The 23,990-nt window shown below is 40.7% G+C and overlaps 1 protein-coding gene across 5 annotated transcripts in view; it reads right to left on the reverse strand.

Moving 5' to 3' along the window:
• The window catches only part of ERC1 (ELKS/RAB6-interacting/CAST family member 1), a 285,407-nt gene that overhangs the window by 91,679 nt on the left and 169,738 nt on the right, over positions 1-23,990 (reverse strand). The gene's annotated exons all lie outside the window — the stretch shown is intronic.

Genomic DNA, 23,990 nt, shown 5'->3' on the forward strand with positions numbered 1-23,990 from the left:
GTAAGACCACCTTCTCTGTCCCCCTCCCCCTTCCAGCAAACTTCAGAAACAGGAGGCAAATACCCAAGGCAAGTGGAGCACAAAATCCTGCTGGTAACTCCTGAATCCTTAAGAACAACACACGAGCCCTCTCTTACTAGTAAACGACGGTGGTTAGCAATTTAAGAGTGAGTCCTAGGTAAGCGTGTGTTTAACAGAAATGCAAGACAGAAAAGGAGTATGAATGAAGGGATATTACAACAGTTTATTTTTCCCTCTTCCTCCAACTGGGTATTCCAAACGGAATGATTAAATAATCGTGCTTCATAAGTTTTATAATCCAGAAAACATGAGGAAAGAGAGCAGATGAAGGCAACAATGAGATCAGCAGCTTTGGACGTATTACTGTCCAGGACATGTAGGCACAGTTTACTCCAATTTTAAGACGAATCTGAAATCCAGATTCTCTTACTGATGCCTCCTTTACTTGTAATTTAACCGGTTAACTATCCGGAGTGAAATCTCTTTCACCCCTTCATTTCCCTTGGCGAGGAGGTCCTCCAGCCTCCCTCACGGAGGCCTCAGAGAGTGTGGCAGATACGCCACCTTACGAAAGCTCAGTGGGCGAGCCTGGCTGAAATACCTGAACTTCCAAATCTGGTCCCTGAACATCTCCTTATGTCCTCTCTAGGTAGCCTTTACTTAGATACTCAGCATTATCTTTAATATAAAATGTCTACACTAAGTCAGGTTTTCCATCCATCATAACGAATCTCCCATTCAATGTTAACTGAATCACCACACTTCTAGGCCCACAGCCTGAGAACACTGAAAAAACTTGATTTCCTCTTTGTTCCCCAGAACCAATACGCAAGTTTTGTTGATTCTTCCTTTCTAATAGTTTTTAATGAACCCACCACTTTGTACCTGCATGTTCACTATCATGGTCCCCACCATCCTCTTACCACGGGCCTGCATGATTCTTAAAACGCCTTCTCTGACCTCACTGCTGTTCTAACTGTCCTGCTTCCGGCGTCACTTTCATCAGGTTTCTTAATGTATTAAACACTTGGGCCTAATATCTGACCAGCTACAATTTTCTATCTACTTCTTCCTCACTGTCTTCCAAGGACTGTGTGTCACTGAGACACGACTTGTTTTCACTTAGTCTTATGCTACACGCTCTACCTGAAAGGCCTGAGCTTTCGCCTCACCGGCTGCTAACTTCTCTCTGTTCAGCATTTCCTTCCAGCACTTTCACAGTTTAGATTAATAGGCATCTGCTCTGTGAATGTCCTTCAATTCCTCTACATGGGTCTGCTTCCCCAACTATACTATGCTTATGGCTATGTCTTTAAAGTTTTCTTTTTATGTTGAGTTTATTGGTCTTTCAGTTTGTTGGCTTGCTAATTTTTAAATTTTTTTTCTTTTTAATTGTGGTAAAATGCACATAAAATTTACCATCTTAACCGTTTTTTAACCAAGACCAGGGACAGGAGGCTGTCACCTGAAGGCGGGGGGGGCGCGGTGGGCGCGCCCCCAGGACGGGAAAGCGAGCCGTGCCAGGCCTCTGCCGCCCGCTGCCTTGCTGCAGAGTGCTCCCTGGGCTCCCAGTGGCCAGGGTACAGCCCAGGTCCCATCTGCTTAGCACCATCCATTCTCCCTGAGTCAAGAACCTGACCACAAGGGCCACGATGGCCAGTGGCACAAGGTTCCAAATGCTGTTTTCCCAAGCTGGCTGCAGCTAGGATTCCCTGCCAGGGCTCTGTGGGTCCCCAGGGACCTGAAACAGATTTTCCAGGGTTTAAACATTTGTAAAAAATGTTTGTTTTCATTTTGATTACTCTAAAAAAGGACCCCCTTACCAGTCACAATGACAGAACTATTTTGTGACAACTAGAAATGAAAAGGTTTTCACAGATAAAAAAAAAATACACATAACATTTACCATCTTAGCCGTGTTTAAGGGTACAGTGCAGCAGTGTTAAGGACATTCATACTGCTGTGCAACCATCTCCAGAACTCTTTGTCTTGCACAACTTAAACTAAGTATTAAACAATCCCCATCCTCCGTCCCAAAGTCCCTGGCAAACCACCCTTTACTTGTCTCTATGAACCAGGCGACTCTAGAGCCTCACGTAAAGGCAGCCACACAGTATTTGTCCTTTTGTGACTGGCTTACGTCACTTAACGTAAAGTCCTCAAGGTTCATCCCTGGGGCAGCATGTGTCAGAATCTCCCTCTTTTTCAAAGCTGAGTAATATGCCACTGTACGCAGCCATCACACTTTGTCCATTCATCAGTCGATGGACATTTGGGTTGCTTCCACCTTTTGGCTATTGTGACTGCTCCTATCTTTAATTTTTAAAATGTATTATTTTCCTTCTAGAGTCTTGGTTCACGACTGTGAACACCAAAAGCTTGCACATATTGTTAATTTTCTACATTGCATGTGCCTAAACCATTTACACTTTTTTCTCTTCTTTTCTTTTGGCTGCAGTTACTCTGTACTCTGATATTATCTGCCAGTCTTCCTTTTTTTTTTTTTTTTTGCCTAAAGTCTTTGCTCAGAAACAGCTGGAATACAAGCTCCACGAAGGCAGAGTGTCTGTCTATTGTGCTCACTATGTGTCCCAAGCACCAAGAATGGCTCCTGGCACCAGCAGGCACTTCATACACGCACCCTGAGCCAGCAGCTCCTCCAGTTCTGACTCCATTCCCATCTGCTGTAGTGGTTCCCAACTGCTCCAATGTTTTCACTTATTCTAAAGCTGGGCTTCACTGTATTTTTAAGGCTTTTTTTTTTTTTCAGTCCAGTAGCACGGAAAGCAACTGAGCAGAAGGTCGGAGTAGGGGATATCAACATTTGAAAACATGAAAAAAACCAAGACTAGAAAGAGACCACTAGCTCTGGCCAATTCACATTTCATTAAAAGAAGAGTTTTGCTTTTCTCTAACTAGACAGAGGACAACTGGAGAAGTAGGTTCAATTCTGGAGGCCATTATTTAAGAGGCAATTAAAAGTGGAGGGATGCAAAGGAAGGTGACAGGATGGGGTTATACAAGGGCATATTAATCCAAAAAGATTTACCCACAGAGCATGACTGATACTAGAATAGCAGAAACAGGAAAGGCAGAAATAGGATTTTAATCTGTGTCTCTCTAGAAAGCACATATGACACTAAAGGGAGGACAGTCACAAAGATACAGATTTCAGTTTATGAAGTGATCATCTAACGTATTATCTCCTGTTAATAAGTAGAACTGCGGAGCCTAGAAAATGACAGGGCTTCTGCTGACTAGGTGTGTCAAGAGGTTATCAGAGGTATTGTATAAATGATTTTGCTTTGAGTGGTAAGTCTATCCTTTCTAACTGTAAGATTTCAGCACAACGAATGAGATGAAACAAAAATGCTAAGTGCCAATAAATCGTATGGGCCATACGTGCTGAAGTAAGTGATACAGCAGACAAAGAAAATCACCTGGGGCCGAGGACATGGGAAGTCAGTGGGCCTTATTTTGACAGAGATAATAAGAAAGACAGAGAAAGTGATATGTATAAAAGCACAGGTCGTGTGAGGACACACGGCATGACTGGACTAGAGGGTTCCTGTAGGGAAAGGACAGAGCGAGGGGGACGCTGAGAAGGTAGCTTTGAATCGGAGCACGGATGGTCTGGAATGGCAGGAAGGAGGAAACACAGACTGTGACGCCCTTGAGGGTTCTAACCTGAACCCGGCAGACAGAGGGTACTCAAAATGCTGAATAAGGAATGATTTGATTTTGAGTATAATATAGAAGCATCAAAAGTTCCAGAAAAGTAAAGCAAGGTCTTAGAAAGACTGACTTACAGGCAAAGAGGAGAGATGAAATGATCCTGGAAGCAGAAGGGTCAGGAGGCTCCTGCTAGAGATGTATCATGAGCAGAATTCTTACATTACAAAAAAAGTTGTTAAAGAACTAAGAATAGAATGCTGCTGTCTGACTCCGGATTCCAGAGTCACAGGAGGACTGTGATAAATCGCTATACTATTCAGAGAATATGAAACACACCATCAGTATTGGATATATGTTTTGATGCTGGAAAGAAACTTTCAAACGTCATCAAACATAGACTATCTGAGGGCATTTGATCCAGCAGCATGAGCTGGGGTCCTGCCTCATGTGACCTTCTCACAGCAAGGGGCCAGCCCTCTGCACACGATCCTGCTGCCTGTTTCGTGTCTCCACCTCCTGAAACAGGGGAAAGAGACACACTGGCAAGAGAATGGGTAGAGAAGTTATCCTGGTATGGACGAACTTTTATATTTCAGAAGTCCTTGAAAAGAATCAAAATTAACATAAAGGCAGAAATTGCTGGTAGTTACAGCTCAGTAAAGGAGGCTGATTGAACAAAATTTTGTGCAGAAAAGCTGTATTCAGTTTTTCTCCTCACTTTTTCTGAAAAATGAGCATTTTGATATATCCAACCCACCACAGGCTATGACAAGTTTGGAAAATGGAGTTTTACTATGATATTGATACTTCTGCTATAAAGCTTCTGCCTGCTTCTCAGACGGGCAAAAACTTGATGATTGTATTCCATGTGTTAGGGAAAAAAAAAACAAGAGCCTATATCTTTTCCATTTGTTTAAATATAAAAATTGTAATCTACTCCACAGAGAGGTAGAAAGCAGATCAGTGGCTGCCCGGGACCGGGGGCGGGGCTGCAGAATAACTAGAAAGGGCCAGGAGAGCTTTTGGAAGTGGATTATAGCTCGACTGTGGTGGCAATTACAAGTGTATACAGTTGTCCAAGCTCACCATACTGTGCACATGGGCACCATAAATACGGCATAAACTACATTCCAGGCTTAAATCGGCTTGCCCCAAAGTAAATGTCCTCAATTCCAGCTCCCTTGGGACTACTGAAAGTTTAATATTACCAGTATATAAAGATGATTCTTCTTATCCTATGTTTCCTTAAAATATAGCAAACTTCCAGTTGCTTCCCTCATAAAATATACCTGTACTTATACTTCAAATGAAAGATAAGTTCTTCAAAGAATTCATTTTAGGAAGTTATATAAAAACATTTATTCAATAATGCTGCCAAATTTATCTTTAAAACTGACTTCAAAATCTATTACATTATTTAAGTATTTGGAATTATGACAAACATCCTTTTTATTAAACTGAATTTAAGTTCTGACATCAAGTCTGGGCATTGAAGTTAGACAACCAATCAAGATGGTATGTTTTTAGGACCACAGTGAGGTATAAGAATATATTTATTTTCAGGGGCACCTCGTTAACCAGCTCTGGAAGCAACTGACAAGAAAAGGATTACAAACATATTTTTTAGCAATGACAGCACCAAGGGAATAAGTGTAAAACCGTCTAGGTGACTATTTTGAGACCAGTCGGATCCTCAGTTCCTACATTCGTATTTAAAAAAAAATCCTTACCACTTCATAGACAAACATTATCTTCATGATAGATCAGGACAACACAATCTCCTCTAAACAATATTGTATCTAGAGATCCCCTTCTGCTGAGTATGACTTCCAGACTCTTGTTTTTGATACTCTAAGTTCCTTTCCTTTTGAATTATACTTAATCAAAGTAGCTTGTTCCTTGTGTAGCTAAGTGTGCCCTCCCCTCCCCACTCCTGCTTCTGGGGTGCCATGCGTCAGTGAGCCACCGTGGATGACGTGAATGGGGGTTAGGGTTATTAAATGTTTTAAATCCACTTAGCATTTTGTATACAAGAGGGAAAATCTATGAAAAGTCTACAAATAGTAAAATGACAATATAACTGGAATCTAAAACTTAGAAGAGAAATTGAGATAGGAATTAACCGCAGAATAATTCTTTAAAAAAAAAAAAGGGCTTCCCTGGTGGTGCAGTGGTTAAGAATCCGCCTGCCAATGCAGGGGACACGGGTTCGAGCCCTGGTCTGGGAAGATCCCACATGCTGCGGAGCAACTAAGCCCGTGTGCCACAACTACTGAGCCTGCACTCTAAAGCCTGCAAGCCACAACTACAGAACCCACGTGCCACAACTACTGAAGCCCGCACGCCTAGAGCCTGTGCTCCGCAACAAGAGAAGCCACCACAATGAGAAGCCCGTGCACCGCAACAAAGAGTAGTCCCCGCTCACCACAACTAGAGAGAGCCCGCCTGCAGCAACGAAGATCCAATGCAGCCAAAAATAAGTAAATAAATTAATTAAAAAAAAAAAAAGAAGCTAGAAGAGAAAGGCATACCTTCTTAAGATAATGTCTGTTCATTTAATATGTCATTTTACTTACTGATTAGAATAAGAGCCACTAAAAATTTAGAGGATCCAAATTCAGTTGGAAAATACTGGCACACAGTACCTTTCTTTAAAAGAAATCTAGAACTATAAAATTAGTCAACTATCAAATTGTATGTAAAATGTATCTCTACATTCTCCATGTTAGAGGATTTGATTGATGATGTATCTTTTGTGATACCCAAAGATGTGGAGACCAACAGTCCCTTCAACATGTTAAGCAGGAATTACAATTTACGGTGAAACATTACACCAGGAAGGAAAACAGTATCATTCAGATGAGTGTCTCAGGCTTTGTTCTCTATACAATCACAGCTCACTAGTGATTTGTCTCTATCTCTGGTTCAGTGTAGAAGTGATTACTGAATTCTACCTAATGTCCACCTGTTTCCAGAGAGAACTCATAAAAAGGAAGAACGTGTTTTATTTGATCTAAAATGATTTATTGTTCATACCACAATTACTGATGCTCGTCTTAAAAGGAAAAAAGCCTCCACTGACTTACTTTCCCCTAAAGCTGCTATGCCTTCTCTTTCCCCCTTCTGGTCAAAAATTTTGGGACTCCAATACAGTATTGGATTCCTGATTTCAAGATGGCAGAACAAAGACCTAGCAGCTCCCATTTCCTCTGGAAAATCACCCCCAAACACCAGAACAGCAAAAACCAGAAACAAACCCTATCTTTGAAGATACAAGATTTATGTTATGCTGAAGTGTAATATATAAAGAGAAAATGGACATGGAAATTCTTAGCACAAGAAAGTCAATCCAAAGTGCCTACAGAGGGAAGGACTTATGAGAGGGAAGTAGATTTACCTGCAGAACCAAGAAGACCTCAAGAATGCTTAAGTCCACCACTGTGGAAAGGTGTGTAACTCAAAGAAGTATATCAGACTTGCTTTACAAGCAGTGGTTCTCAAACATAACAGAAATTATTACAAATGGAAGGCTGTTCTCTACTCCTGACCTACCGAATCTGAATTTCAGGGGACAGCCAAGCCACCTATACTTTTAAGAAGCTTTGCAGGTACTTTTGGAACCCACTACTTTACAGAAACAATTGATCGATTGATTGATTTTTTAAATAAATTTATTTATTGATTGATTGATTTTTGGCTGCGTTGGGTCTTTGTTGCTGCACGTGGGCTTTCTCTAGTTGCGGCGAGCGGGGGCTACTCTTTGTTGCGGTGCACGGGCTTCTCATTGCGGTGGCTTCTCCTGTTGCTGAGCATGGGCTCTAGGCGCACAGGCTCTAGAGTGCAGGCTCAGTAGTTGTGGCGCATGCGCTTAGTTGCTCTGCGGCATGTGGGATCTTCCCAGACCAGGGCTCGAACCCGTGTCCCCCTGCATTGGCAGGTGGATTCTTAACCACTGCGCCCCCTGGGAAATCCGAAACAACTGATTTAAAAGACCAACAGTAAGGTGTGAGGTTTCCCTGATCCCCCACATCCTTGCCAAGACTGGGTTTTTAATATTTGTATTTACTTTTCCAAATTCACTAAGTACATACAAAATCTTCCAATTCCACTGTAAAAATGATCAGCTTTTCAAACTCTTAAATTCTGACGACACTGCAGATACTCATAAGACTGACCATCACTGAACTTAGAGATATCATGCAGAGATGACTCCTGTGGTGTGGTTCTACCCAACAGATTGTCTGAAAGGCGAGCATTTCATGATGTATTTATAGGCAAATTTCCTCCTATCTTCATGGCAAGGGCCATCACAAGATAGACAGGTGAATGTAGGATCTTCTGCTTTCTAAATTCTGCCTTTAAAAATAGCTGGCAAGCCAAGGGAGTTTTTGTTGGGGATTTACTCAAATCCTACCAAAATCCCTAGTGAATTATGTCTTAAACCCAATGATTTGTGTTGGAAATCCGGGGGGGTAAAAACCGCTTAGCATGAGCCTCAAGAGATGAAGTTAAGTAGTGGGTTCACAGTAACATCTGGGGATGATGTGTACAGAAAGATTTATATGGCCTTTTCTTTCATTTTGTCTTTACTATTTCATAATAGTATGTCCTTTATGCCTCATGTTTGATAGTATAATATGAACAGAACACTTCAGAATATGAACTTCCCTTATAAAGATACAGTCCCTTCAAAATAATGGTCTGCTGGTTATTGTTATATTCACACTTTGGGCTGTATCATTTACTGTGTCTTCTTTTCTTAGTAAGTTTCTGTTTCCAAAGGAAAATAAAGTCTTCTTACATTGTTTCTCAGAACTCAAACACCAGAATCCCTCCATTTATTTAGATGTCTGTTTTAAGAATCATTGAATGCTTTAAGCAATTAATCTCTGCACTTTGTCACTGTCCCACTGTTTACTTAACCTTTTCCAGTTGTAGATAGATAACATGTCCATACCAGCTGTCCACATGGTGCTACCATGGGGGCTGTCTGCCTTGCCTTTAGCTTGCACTGCATTCCGAGTCTGTTTGCTATGACATCTGCTAGAAGAATGCCAGTGTATCATGGCACTCATTCTCCACCTTCTAGCACAATCAAGAGCTCAGTGTGCCTTGATTTCACAAAATAGCCAACATTATACGGAACATCTAATGTCTGGATTTGTGGTACACTGCCTGACATAAAAAGTAGGAACAGTTCCAATGAGTAAATATCCCAGATATTCTTCAAGCTGTCTATGAAGCCTGTGAGAGCTGTAGGGATACATATGCGTGACTGCTGGGGTGCTGGGAGGGGCCTGAAGATGCTGGGCTGCTGAGACGCTGAAGGTCACCAAGGTACTTGCTGGACAAAACAGCTGAAGGCAAACTCTGCAATGTATTAATAATTCAACAATTCCATCATTCACCTCCTATCAGTTTGTTGGCAAAAACTGTAAGAACAACTCCTCTCCTACGCAGGTTTCCAACGAAACATCTGGTGGGGAAATTCTATAGGAATACACAAGTGACTATGCTTGCATTCGGTAGATGAATTGTTACTATTGTCGGCTGGGATCCCGTGTTCTCTGCATCCTCCCTTAGGTTCCAGCTGCTTGTCAAGTGACAGACATAAATTAGAAAGCAGGGCCTCTACACCTGTTTTTCCATTTTACATATAAGGGGCACATGGTGATGGTAGGCATACAAGGAGGGGAGATGTAGAATCTTCTGATAAAAGTGTTTTTTTTTAAATTTTGAAGTTTTTCTGCATTAGCAATTGTATTATTTTTAATAGGGAAAATATGTTCAAAAATAGTAAAGCAATAACCATCGCTTTACTTCTCAAAGATATAGGAAAAGGACAATTGAAAATATTTCAAAATAAGTTTTAGAATTTACTGTATGTAAACTAAAAATGTTTTTAAACTTTAGAATTTTTGTTTATTTTAACAAGAGTAGTAAAGATGTTAAAACTATGGAAAATGATAACTATTACTGTTTGTATTTTGTTATGGCCTCTGGATCTCTTCCTCCTCAACTGAGTATTTTCTCTCTTACAGCACCTCTGTTTGCCTTATGTTATAGCAAGGTATACACTTTTCCCACTTCTGAAAGCTGATCAATGACATGAAATTTACCATGTCCACTTCAACTCAGCCAATCTTTGAACCAGCTGTAGTGAGTGCCTAACTGGTACCTTCCTCGCAGGGGTAATCTCATTTTACTAGTCACTCTGTGACTAGTTAGCTCAGCTGATCAGAGCAAGAGTAATAAAGACAAGATACGTTCTCTTATTTCCGGTCTGTTCCACAGCCATAATTTTTACCTCTAGCACACATTTCTCAAAAGTGTACTCCACAGAAGTAAGGCAAGAGATATTAACAAATGTCCCGTGAAAAAAGATTTCCATAGTCAAATAAATAGGAGAAACACTGGACCTAACAGGACACTGGCGCAGGCCTTATAAGAGCTTTTTATGATGTAAGTTACATACCTTTACTAGGAGGCCATGTTTTAAAGCAGGGTTCCCCCAATTACTGCCCACAGGCCAAGTCTATCCACCACTTGTTTATGCACAGTCCATGAGCAAAGAATGGCTTTTACATTTTTATATGGTTGAAAATTTAAGGAAAAGAATATTTTTGTGATATAATATAAAATAACATTTTGTGAAAATGATGTGAAATTCAAGTTTCAGTGTCTGTAAATAAAATTTTAGTGGAACGCAAACACACTCATTTGTTTATGTATTTTCTATGGCTGCTTCAGCATTACAACAGGAAATTTGGGTGGTTTGACAGAGACCAAATGGCTCTTAAAATCCAATATATTTAGAAAAGGTTTGCCAATCCTATTACAGACCATTTCCAAACTTACTTGAATGGAACCCTACTTCCTTCCTTCCTTCCATGTCTCAAGTAACACCTTGAGACGTAGTATTCCAAGAAAACAGTTTGGAAAGTGGTGATTTAAGGATAAGCCAATGGTTCCCCAAGAGAATAAATAAAGAGTCTTAATGAACTGGGTAAAAGTTTACCATGATCAACACTGCCATGATTAGTACACAGCTAGATGCTTTGCTAAGCACTTTACGTGGATTAAGTAATAAATCCTTACAACTACCCTATGAACTTGAGAGAGGAGACATCTAGTAGGCAGTTGTACTGATGGGCCTGAGTTAAAGATGGGTGTGGAAATGGTCAGCAGAGAAGGTAGCTGAAATAATACACAGGTCCACCAAGATCAGGAGGGGCACATAGCACTGGTGGAAGAAAAGCCTGTAAAGAACTGAGGGCAAAAGTCTTAGTTAGAAAACAAGGTGTGAGTGAGTGGTATCTTGGAAGCCAAAGAAAGTTTCAAGAAATAAGAAGTGATCAAACACTTTAAAGTGCTTATGGACAAGTCAAGACAAAGAATGCAAAATCTCCTTTGGATTTAGCTTTTAGAATGTTACTGGTTAGTCTGGAAAGCAGCTTCAGTGCTGGGAGCAGAAGCCACACTGAAGAGGGTTGAGGAGTAAACAGCAGGAAGGAAGTGGAAAGAGACCATAAATTAGTCTCTCAGGATCACAGAGAGCAAAACTAGAATCACAGACTCTTAGAACAGCAAAAGACCTTACAGACCATCAAATCCATCTACGAAAATCATTGCTTGATTTTGTTCCATTACATTCCTGTCAAGTAACCCTCCAGCTTACGCTTAGACACATTTAAAGACATGGAATTCTAGCTATCCCAAAGCGGCCTACACTAGCTTTGATAACCCCGCTTTTAGAAATTACTTTATAAAATCAATCCTGAAAGTTTCTCTTCTAAATTCCTTAATTCTATCCCTTTAGGCCACATTAAAGAAATTGAATCACTCTTCCACATAACTGTCTTTTTAATATTTAGAAATGCTATTCTTTCTCCTTAGTGCTAAACAATTTTTTGCCAAAAGTTTGTCCAAGGTGCCGTGGCCTAATTTAGCTCTTCCTTAAGCCCAAGTACATTGAATACAAGTCTTACAGAGCCAGGTGATCTGTATGAACTGGCATTTGATGGGCTAATTGGCTGATGAATTTCTAAGATAAGCAAATATGTCTAGATATTTTATTTAAAGCAATCTGTAAGCTGAATCATGTGTAAAGTCTACTCCTTAAATCTCAGTTAAGCAAAGAGCTGATAAATGTTGGACCTCTTGCCTCGATTATCTTGGAGAACAAAGTAAGACTTATAACCGGAGAAAACCATTCGAAAAGATATATGCGCCCCCCCTCTTTGTTCATGGCAGCACTATTTACAATAGCCAAGACATGGAAGCAATCAAAATGTCCCTCAACAGATAAATACAGAAGATGTGCTGTATATATATACACACACACACACACACGCACACACAATGTGTATATGTATATGTATATATACATACATACATACATGCGCACACACACACACAAACACACAGAATGGAATATTACTCAGTCATAAAAAAGAATGAAACAATGCCGTCTGCAGCAACATGGATGGACCTAGAGATTATCATACTAAGTGAAATAAGTCAGAAAAAGAAAGGCAAATACCATATGATATCACTTATATGTGGAATCTAAAAAAAATGATACAAATGAACTTACTTACAAAGTAGAAACAGACTCACAGACTTCGAAAACAAACTCATGGTTACCAAAGGGGAAAGGTTGGGGGGAGGGATAACTTAGGAGTTTGGAATTAATATATATACACTACTATATATAAAATAGATAATCAACAAGGACCTACTGTACAGGGAACTCTACTCAATATTCCGTAATAACCTATATTACCTATATTCCTGTTATTACCTATATTCTGTAATAACCTATTATTGGGAAAAGAATCTGAAAAAGAATATATATACACATATGTATGTATAACTGAATCACTTTGCTGTACACCTGAAACTAACACAACATTGTAAATCAACTATACTCCAATATAAAATAAAAATTAAATTAGAAAAAGAAATTAGTATAAAGAGTACGAATAAAATGTGGATTTTCAATGGCTCTTTCATGATCAGACTGATATTAGGAAACTTTACAGGGATTAAAATACAACATTACTGGGGAATGTTCCTGCTTGAGCCATATGAGGCAAAATGAAATGATCTCCTGTGAACTGTATCAAAGCTGACAAAGGGCCTTATTATCTCTTACTGATTGGCTAAGAGTTCAGATATCTTCTCTATGTTAGTTTCTACAGCAATCTCGGCAGAGCAGGAATCCTTAATGTACCATACCTCTGCAACTACCCTAGGAAGTTAAGAAAATTAAAAGACTTTTGCAAAGAAAAAACAACAACATAACATTATATCTTAGTTTATGAAGTTCATTATTTGATTTGCCCAAATACACCTCTGGGTGAGATGACTCATTGCTTCTCATACCCTAGAATTTTATCACAATGAGAACTAAGAGATCGGGTTGAGTACACATGCTTAGATGGCATACGAGACAACATTTTAAAAAGAAAAAAGATATTTCAAACAAAGTAGTCCTGTTCTAGAGTAAATACGCATTGTCTTACACAGGAGATCATGAATTTGTACATACTTTGAAAGAAACCAAAAGAGAGAGAGCAACAGAAAGTAAAAGTAAAACTCCCCAGATAATCTCTACTATGTGTTTTATTTTAATTTTCACAAATTTCTGCGACTACTCTGTGCATGTCCCATCATACTTGAGGATAACTGCTTTAAGAGCCTAAGACCGAAGGTGCAGGGAATGAGAGATTATTTGAGGATCTACTGACAGATCTCAATTTGATGTTTTCTTGATTATGAATTCGAAGAACATTCTAGCCAGAAAAATTCACCATTCTATGTAAAAGATAATTATACAAATTCACAAACTACACATGATAACATTCAAACCATCTGCAGTTTGGCTCCCAACCAATTTTCCCAGCCCGATGTTTGAGTATTTGGAAAATTCTTATGTTCCCCAAATATATGCTTCTCTTTCTGAGTGCCTTTTAAATTCTTTTCACTTAAAATGCAATCTTCTAATCCCTCTTGCCTCTGCTGGTTCAGGTCAGCTCAGTACACATTTATTAAATGTCTTCTATGTAATGAGGTCACACTAAGCATTGAGCCAAGATAAGAACTCAATCCTAAGGTGTTATCCTGAGCAACCGTCTAGGTGAGTGGAGTGGGCAGGCGTGATGCAGTCTTGGGTGGATGGAGTCTGGTGAGCCCTAAGAGCCCCGGGAAGCAAGGAGGTGGGTGAAGCCTTAGGCCTTCTGAAGCTCCAGGGAGAGCAGGGGATTTCCATATATTGTGTTGGATGGAAAGGAGGCCGAATGGACCTTTGGGCCTTTTGAGGCAGTATATAATAAGTAGTGATTTATTTATCAACTGTTTAACCATATGAGAAAAGGAACTGGTTGTTTTCTTCTAGAAAGTTATTTGTAAATGACACTTGTAAAACTGGAAAATAAACCTCTTCCAATTTGACTGGTTAATCACATACACCTAGAAATTATTTCCCCCTGCATTTCATTAATAATGTCTCTGTATTAATATAAGAGAATCAAATTCTTTAAGCATATAAATCTTTATATTTGGATACTTTTGCTGAGAAGCACGTACCGTTATTTTATTTTTAAAAAAAAGTTTAAAAATTTCAAATATCAAGAGACTGAGAAGTCCAGTCACAGACTGGGAGAAATTATTTGCAAAAGACACATCTGATAAAGGACTGTTACCCAAAATATGCAAACAGTTCTTAAGACTCAACAATGAGAACCTGATTAAAAAATGGGCAGAACTCCCGGGCACGTCACCAAAGACGATGCACCCATGAAAGATGCTCCATATCATCAGGGGAAGGCAAACTGAAATGATGAGACACCACCACACACCTATTAAAATGGCCAAAATCTGAACACTAACAACACCAATGCTGGTGAGGATATGGAGAAACAGGGACTCTCGTTCACTGCTGGTGGAAACGCAAAAACATACAGCCACTTTGGAAGACAGTTTGGCAGTTTCGTACTCACAAAACTAACCCTACTCTGACCACATGATCCAGCAAGCACACTGCTTTGTATTCACCCAAGTGAACTAAAAACTATCTCACAAAGAAGCCTGGACAGGGATGTTTACAGCAGCCTTATTCATAATGGCCAAAACTTAGAAAATCCTTCAGTGGGTGAGTGGATAAACTGTGGCACATCCAGACAATAAAATATTATTTGGTGCTAAAAAGAAATGAGCTATAAAGCCATGAAAAGACATGAAGGGAACTTAAATTCATATTACTAAGTGAAAGAGGCCATTTGACAAGGCTACATCTATACAATTCCAACTATATGACATTTTGGAAAAGGCAAAATTATGGAGACTGTGAAAAGATTAGTGGTTGCCAGGGGTTGGGGGGAGGGAGGGATAAGGAGATAATAAGGAGAGCACAGAGGACTCCTGGGGCAGTGAAAATACTCTGTATGATACTACAATGGTGAGTACATGTCACTGTACATCTGTCAAAACCCACAGAACATGAAAAACTATGAGCGAACCCTAATGTAAACTATGGACTTTGGGTGACAGTGACGCACCAATGTAGGGTCAATGATTATGATAAATGTGCCCACAGTTGTCACTGGGGGAGACTGTGCGTGTACAGGGATGGGAGGAATGGGAACTCTCTGTCCTTCTGCCCAATTTTGCTGTGAACCTAAAAAATAAAGTTTATTAATTTAAAAAAAAAAAGTCCAACAACTAAAGCCAGAGATAGTTAAAAGTCTCTGTTGAGAGGATGAAAAGATAAGGTACAGACTGGGAGAAAATATTTGCAAACCACATATCTGACGAAAGACTACTATTCAGAATAAAGAACTCTCAAAATTCAACAGTAAAAAAAAAAAAAAATCTCATTATAAAATGGGAAGAAGGCTGAAAAGCATATAGAGGGCAAATAAGCACATGAAGAAGATATTCAATATCATTCTCCTTTAGGGAAATGCAAATTAAAACCACAGTGAGAGGGCTTCCCTGGTGGCGCAGCGGTTAAGAATCCGCCTGCCAGGGCAGGGCACACGGCTTCGAGCACTGGCCCGGGAAGATACCACATGCCCCGGAGCAACTAAGCCCGGGCGCCGCAACTACTGACCCTGCGCTCTAGAGCCCGCCAGTCACAACTACTGAAGCCTGTGTGCCTAGAGCCTGCGCTCCGCAACAAGAGAAGCCACGACAATGAGAAGCCCACACACCGCAACCAAGAGTAGCCCCCGCGCGCCGCAATTAGAGACAGCCCGTGCACAGCTACGAAGACCCAACACAGCCAAATATAAAAACAAATAAATAAATTTATATATAAAAAAAAAACACAATGAGATATCACTATACAACTATCAAACTTGCTAAAATAAGAATAGAGACAACGGCAAATGCTGGTGAAGATGGAGAAAAACAGGATCATTTGTACAGTGCTGCTGAGAACATAACATGGCACTGCCAGTCTGGAAAACTGTTTGGCAATTTCCTAAAATATTAAACGTGCAACTACCGTATGATCCAGCAACTGTATACCTGGGCATTTATTCCAGAAAAGTAAAAACTTGAGTTCACACAAAAATCTGTACACAAATGCTTATAGCAGGTTTACTCACGATGGCCAAAACTGGAAACAACCCAGGAAAATTAAACAAACTGTATTACATCCACACTATGCAGTATCACTCGGTAATAAAAAGGAAGGAACTGCTGTAGACACAACAATCTCGATGAATCTCCAGGTAATTACGCAGAGTGAAAAAAAATCTGAAAAGATTACATACGGTATGGTTCCATTTAGATAACATTCTTGAAATGACAGAATTATGGAAATGGAAAACAGATCAGCGTCTGCCAAGAGATGAGGAGGGGGCGGGGATGAGAGGGAAGTAGATGTGGTTATAAAAGGGAATCTCCGTGGTGTATCTTGACGACATTAGCATCTGTGGTTGTGATACTGTGCACAAAATCACATCGTGGTTTTGCAAGACGTTACCATTGGGGAAACTGCCTTAAGAGTACAGGGGATCTCTCTGTATTATTTCTTACAAATACATGGGAATCTACAATAATCTCAAAATAAACAGTTTAACGAAAACAACAAGACTAGTTCATTCAGGTTAAAATGAAAAAATATCATGCTGTCCGTATCTGGCTCAGTATTTGGCTACCCATATAAATCCTAAGTGCAATTCTAACAGATTCTCTTTATTAGAGCTGGGGAATCAAATGAAGCTCAAAAAGCTAGGTAGAACTGTAAGCTTATTGCAACACTGGCAATCATAAATTTAGGTACAAAAGAGGATGACTGATTGTGGCTTAGTAGTCCAGTGAAGAATTTTCCAAACAAAAGTTTCTTGAAAAGCCTATGAGCGACAATCTAAAATATTCAAGTCAGTTCTACTTTATAGAAGTAAATTCAAGAGAAAATATTAGTGACAACTACATCTCAGAGCTATTTTTTAGGTTTGTAAGCAACAAATCAAAGATTGGGTAGACTGAAACAGCACACAAAAAGCCTGAGGACACATTCCGAGAAGGATGCTGAACTTAACCAGTTCTGGACTGTACATCCCTATGAAACAGGAAGAGATCTCTTGGACATGACATGAGCTGCGGCTGGCTCTGCCCTATCTCACTTCATGGATTTATGGCACTTCCCCAGTCAAATACCCATCCCAGAAACCATGTGTGGCTTACACGACTGTCATTCCTACTATGGTATGGCATAAATAAATCACGGGGTTGGGTCAGTACAGCCAGCCTGGAAAGTGACTCAAGGAGTCAGCAGTACCGTCCCTAGGGCTGTGTGCTTTATCACAGTAAACCTCGGAACAAGATACGACTTCCGGACTCAAGAAGCAGCCTTTAAATCAGGACACCTGGGCAGCCCTGGAATCACTTAAAAAATACAATAGGTCTCAGTCCACCGCAGTTCCTCAGTGCTGGCCTGCACTCGCCCCAGGCCAGTTGCTTTTAACACTATTCAAAATGAATCCTTTCTGAGTGAATTATTATGGTGACAGAACTATAGAACAAACCTAAATGCATCCCATCCTCTGATCTCCTTTCCTTTGCCCTCCGTTTTTCCCTGACTTTATTTACCCATTCAAGAAAATAATATTCCCCAAGTTAAATTTCCCTCTTGAGCCTTTTCCCAGACTTTAAAACTCATAAACCAAGAAGGCCACCTTTCGGTGCTTAAAATAAAAAAGCAAGGGACCGTGAGCTTGGTTTCCCCCTACATAAGGCCATAAGGAGCACGAGCTGGAGTAATGCTGGGGACGGACCTGCCAGGGCGTCGCTGGGCTTGGAGACCTGCACTGCCATCAGCGCGACCTGTGCAGACAGTATAGATGCTTCAAACCAGGACTGGCAGTAGGGCCAACCTCTCGCCCAGGAGAACAGGAAATATAACCAGCTGTAAAGGTTATGTGTTGGTTGAAAAGGGCTTTTGACGTTAAGCTCTAAGTACAATCACCAAGCTATCTTTTATGTTCTCAACTGTTTGAATAAAATGCTTAATGCCACTAAGACAAACAAAAACCACATTCCTAGTTATCAAAAAGAACTACTTTTAAGCCAAGATGCCAAACAGTTTTTAGCTAGACAAAAAAACTACTAATCCTAGATAGCTAGTGGGAAGCAACCGCATAGCACAGGGAGATCAGCTCGGTGCTTTGTGACCACCTAGAGGGGTGGGATAGGGAGGGCGGGAGGGAGGGAGATGCAAGAGGGAAGAGATATGGGAACATATGTATATGTATAACTGATTCACTTTGTTATAAAGCAGAAACTAACACACCATTGTAAAGCAATTATACTCCAGTAAAGATGTTAAAAAAAAAACAACTACTAATCCGAGTCAATCTCACTTTACAGATTTACTGAAGCCTCCAAGCCAAAGGCCAGTCACATACTAATATTAACTTATGCTTCCCCTTGTAGAAACCCTGTATCATGACCATAGAGCTGACTCCAATGCCCCGATCCTTTGGGGGTACACTGAGACAAATTTACTTTAATTCAGTAAAGACCTACTTGATTGTATATATTTGGGAACGACAGGTACAAAACAGTGAGAGACAGGCCGAGTGAAAACATGGAGTCTGGCTCATGAGCCCCGCCACACCGTCCCCTGTCACGGAGATGACTGGACTGTACACATGCCTCAGGTGTTCAAACCCTTAGCGTGAAACTGGAGGCCCAGGGGAACCACAACCATTAAATCGCAAACGTATCAAGGCTCAAGGCTTTCCAGTGAATCAAAAAGAGAGAAAAGAAATGGCATTTTGATGGCAATGTGATTGTTCATATCTCAAGGGACAAGGTCTTCCTAAGTCCTGATAGGAAGTCTTGTCACATTATATTGTAAGATATTATACATTTTTTTCCCTTAAGCTGTTCTTCATCATTGACCACACAGTCCAACAAGTTTCCTAAAAAGAACTCAGTAATGGAAGTTCTTTAATTAATGAATACTAAAACTTCTGGAAGCAAGAGACACAGACATTTCCTTCTTAATGACCTCTGGCTGTGTCCTGCTAAAGAAGACATCCAAACCTGGAAGAGGCAGTGGCAGGTCATCTGCCCTGGTCATGGAGTGTTCCTCACTAGGAAGGGCCACACGCCTTTGCAGCCCGCCAGGCAGCGTAAAACACACTGCAAAATGAATCACACTCTAGAGAATCAACTAATTGGAGAGATACATGAGAAACTGGCATTTAAAAAAATAACATTCACTTCTAGATAAGCCTTGAATTCTTAACCTGGAAGCAAAAAGGATGATTTTTGTGGCGTATGTGAAAATTGATACCAATCATAAAATTCATTTAGTAGTTTGTAGGAAATAATGTCTTAAGGACCATCAAAATGTCAGTAGATAGGTTTAAGTTGTATATAATTTCTCTACATAGCAATTACTACATTATCTCAACTTCCCTCTTCAAAGCAATTAATTTTTATTTGGGTGCATTTTAAACTGACTAGTAAGTTAAGCACACTTTGAAAAAGGAAAAAGTTCCTGGCATTAAAATGTATCTTAAAAAAAAATGTATCTTAGTATTTTGATGACCTATTTCAAGAAGATACATTTGAAAACTGCAAACAGTAAGTCTTGACAAAGATGAATAACTGTTTGTCTCATTTCTATTACTATTTAAACACTGGGCTACAAAATACCATCGTCAATTGATCCTAGCCCCAAGTCTAACCACCCCCCAAAAACAAAAAAACCTCAAGATTAAGTAAACACGTCACCACACAGTTTCCCGGACACTACAGTAACTAGGTATAGTACAGTTAACCAATCCAGGACCCATGTGGACACCAAACCCAGAGATGCTGAAGTCCCACACCTAAAATGGTGCACTGCAGTCGGCCCCCGTATCTCCCAGCTCCGCATCTCAGGATTCAACCAACAACACCTGAGCTGCTTCCACCCTCTGGCTACTGTGAACTGTGCTGCTGTGAACATATGTGTACAAGTATCTGTTTGAGTGTTTGTTTTCAATTCTTTGGGGCATATACCTAGGAGTGGAACCGCTGTGCCACTTGTATTTGTAAATACAGCTGTACTGGAGCACAGCTGCATTTATTTATTCACATGCTGGCCACGGTTGCTTTCACACCTCAATGGAGAGTGAGCAGTTGTGAAAGAGACCGTGTGTCCTACGAAGCCTAACACGTGTTCTATCTGGACCTTTACAGGAAAAAGTCTAATGGCTCTTGTTGCAGTGCATTAGAGTAAGATGCAGAAGGGGTGGAGAAGCAGCTGAGTTTGCCTTATAAAGTTAGGAGGCCTCTGTGTGTGTGTGTATTCTGAAGGGGGCAACGGGAAGGGGATCATTAGGTCCTAACAATACTACCTTGGAAAAAATCATTCATATTCTGTTTTGACTTTGAGGTGAGGGTCATCATGCTAACCCACTACATTAAAGCATTTGCTGTGTGCTTTTCAAAGGAGGCTTCAGAGCGAGACTGAGCTTTACATTTTATGACTACAGGTTAACTACAGTTCCTCATTTTCTCGACACTGTATTCTCCCTTGGCTATCTATCTATCTATCTATCTATCTATTTATTTATGGTTGTGTTGGGTCTTCGTTTCTGTGCGAGGGCTTTCTCTAGTTGCGGCAAGTGGGGGCCACTCTTCATCGCGGTGCACGGGCCTCTCATTATCACGGCCTCTCTTGTTGTGGAGCACAGGCTCCAGGTGCGCAGGCTCAGTAATTGTGGCTCACGGGCCTAGTTGCTCTGCGGCATGTGGGATCTTCCCAGACCAGGGCTCGAACCCGTGTCCCCTGCATTGGCAGGCAGATTCTCAACCACTGCGCCACCAGGGAAGCCCAAGAGACAAGTAATTTCTTGAATCTCATTTTCCTGTCCATAAAATGGTAATACAAATGCCTAAATTTCCCAGAGTAGCTGTTAAGATTTTGACAGTTTAAAATACGACACCTCTATTATAGCTGTGACTCTGGCACGAGGAAGGCACTTAACAAATTTTAGTTTTCCTAGAGAGCTCAGGTTGCGACAACAGAAGTAGAAAGAAGAAACCCACTTATACTCTTGGTCTTATATTTCTCTCCAATTATATCTTTTAACCTTTAGTCAATAGTCAAATGGATATGAGTTGGTTTTTTAAAAAAATTTATTTGTTATTTTTATTTATTTATTTTTGGCTGTGTTTGGTCTTCATTGCAGTGCGTGGGCTTCTCATTGCAGTGGCTTCTCTCATTGTGGAGCACGGGCTGTAGGCGTGTGGGCTTCAGTAGTTGTGGCACGTGGGCTCAGTAGTTGTGGCTCACGGGCTCTAGAGCACAGGCTCAGTAGTTGTGGCACCGGGCTTAGTTGCTCCGTGGCATGGTGGGATCTTCCCAGACCAGGGATTGAACCCGTGTCCCCTGCATTGGCAGGCGGATTCTCAACCACTGTGCCACCAGGGAAGCCCTGGATATGAGTTTTATATCCCAAGATTAGTGTGCCTAAGGGCTGTTAGTTTTGTTACAACATGATGATGAAAATGTACCAGAAGGAGTTTTCAATATAAACTTCCATGTGGTTCCCGAGTCTTTTCTTTCCTCCTCTTGAGAAATCAGTCTCTTCTGGACTCAATGCAAAGAGAATATCACATTTAAAGTGCATTAAAAATATCTTTTCCTCCACTGAGATTTTGACAGAATCTACTGAATTCCGAGAGCAAAGGTCATGATTAGCAAAGAAAAACAAGCACCACAAAACCGATCAAGTTATCTTAAAAAAAAAAAAAAAAAAGGCTCCTCCCCAAAAGGGGACAATCCCCCTCCTCTTCAGGCCCATAAAACGATTTTAACATAGTTAGATGTTTTATTTATAGATAAAGATGAAAATGTTTTAACACACGAAGTCCGTAATTTAAAAGAGAGGCCTCTCACCGCAGCTCATTTCAGCACATCAGCACGTAGCTCGGAAGCACTAGGACAGGGAGGCCCAGCACTAAACGGGAACCAGGGCCGTGCGGAAGGAAAGGAAAGCAGCTGAGACCCAAGACAGAAGGGAGAGAGCCAAGAAGATTCATGACACACATGGTCAGAGGGGTAGAAAGGGTAGTCAAGTGATTGAGGGATGAGTTAGTAACAGCTACATAACTTCCTTTAAAAATGGCTCCATATCAATACCAACATAACTAAACCCCAAAGTGACAACACACAGTCTTCTTCAAGGAAGAATAGACACATAGTTTTTATAGTAGATATAGTTTTCCTGATGTAGCTTACAGAAACCTTTTAAATTAAAAGTAGCATGGGGTCTTCCCTGGTGGCGCAGTGGTTAAGAATCTGCCTGCCAATGCAGGGGACAGGGGTTTGAGCCCTGGTCTGGGAAGATCCCACGTGCAGTGGAGCAACTAAGCCCGTGTGCCACAACTACTGAGCCTGCGCACTAGAGCCCATGAGCCACAACTACTGAGCCCGCGCACCGAGAGCCCGTGCTCCACAACAAGAGAAGCCACTGCAATGAGAAGCCCGCGCACTGCAACGAAGAGTAGCCCCCGCTCGCCGCAACTAGAGAAAGCCTGCGGGCAGCAATGAAGACCCAACGCAGCCATAAATAAATAAGTTAGTAAGTAAGTAAGTAGGTAGGTAAATAATAAAAAAATAAAAGTAGCATGGTGACTGAATGGAATGTTTTCATGCCAAAATAATAAGAAGCAGAGTTCCCAAACTGTAAATTACAAAGATTAATACCAAAACTGCTGCCATTTGAATGTGCCATGAAATATTTTAAAATCAATGATACAGGTTAACTAGTTGCAACAAATGGTACTCTCCTTGGTGTGATGGAGTCTATAACGGAAAAAAACAGTCCTTTGCTTCGGAAGCTTGTCTGCACAGGGCTCTGCTGGTCTCATGGTGCCGACACAAGAAATCCCAGAAGAGCTGCAACATCTGCTTTAAGCCCAGGAACTCCCACACCTGTCTGTACAAACAGGGACGTTTCTGAACAAACACTTCAAAGCTGCCAAGTGCCAGGACTGGTCCGTTCAGGGGCTGTCAGGAGTTGTGGACAGCATGAGAGACCGGCAAAAAGATCACCTAGGTATTTATCTCATTACTCTTCGAGTGTGCTTAATTCTTAAATTTAGAGAGTATTCCTGTCTGGACTCATCCAACGGATTCCTTACTGGCCTTCTGCTCTGGTCCCTCCCCATTCCAATCCATCCTTAATAGAACCAGCACTATTTTCCTGAAATATGAATAGGATTGTGTCACTTCCCTGTTGCCTGTGTCTACAGAATAAACATTTAAATTAGTGGCACAGCATACAAGGCTCTTCCAGCATCTTCCTTCAGAATTTGCCTCAAATGTTCTTTGCTCCAGCAATACTAAATTCCTGATAGTTCCTCAAATACACCTTAGTATTTCATACCTCTATGACTTCATTTTCTACTTTATTTGGTCTATTAGTACTTTCAAAGCTCTCTTATCTTATTCCTCCTAAGAGACAGCTAGGGGTCTGTGACGCCTGCCTTAACCATCCCAGGTAGACTTGGTTCCCTCCCTTGCTTCAAGCTCCCGCTGAACCCAGCTCATATGTTTTTTATACCTATCAACACAATATATTATGATTTCCTGCCTTCCATGCCTTTCATACATGAATTCCCAAGACAGACCAGTAACTGGCACAAACTGTTTATCTCTCTATGAAATACAAGAAGAAATTCTGATAAATATTTTTCCAAAGTTCAAACAAAGATTTGAATATCCACTCAGTGATTCAGAAAGAAACCTGTCCACAGAATTACCTTAAGTATGCCAG

Source organism: Balaenoptera musculus, chromosome 10 (assembly GCF_009873245.2).
Source record: "Balaenoptera musculus isolate JJ_BM4_2016_0621 chromosome 10, mBalMus1.pri.v3, whole genome shotgun sequence".
Lineage (NCBI taxonomy): Eukaryota > Metazoa > Chordata > Mammalia > Artiodactyla > Balaenopteridae > Balaenoptera > Balaenoptera musculus.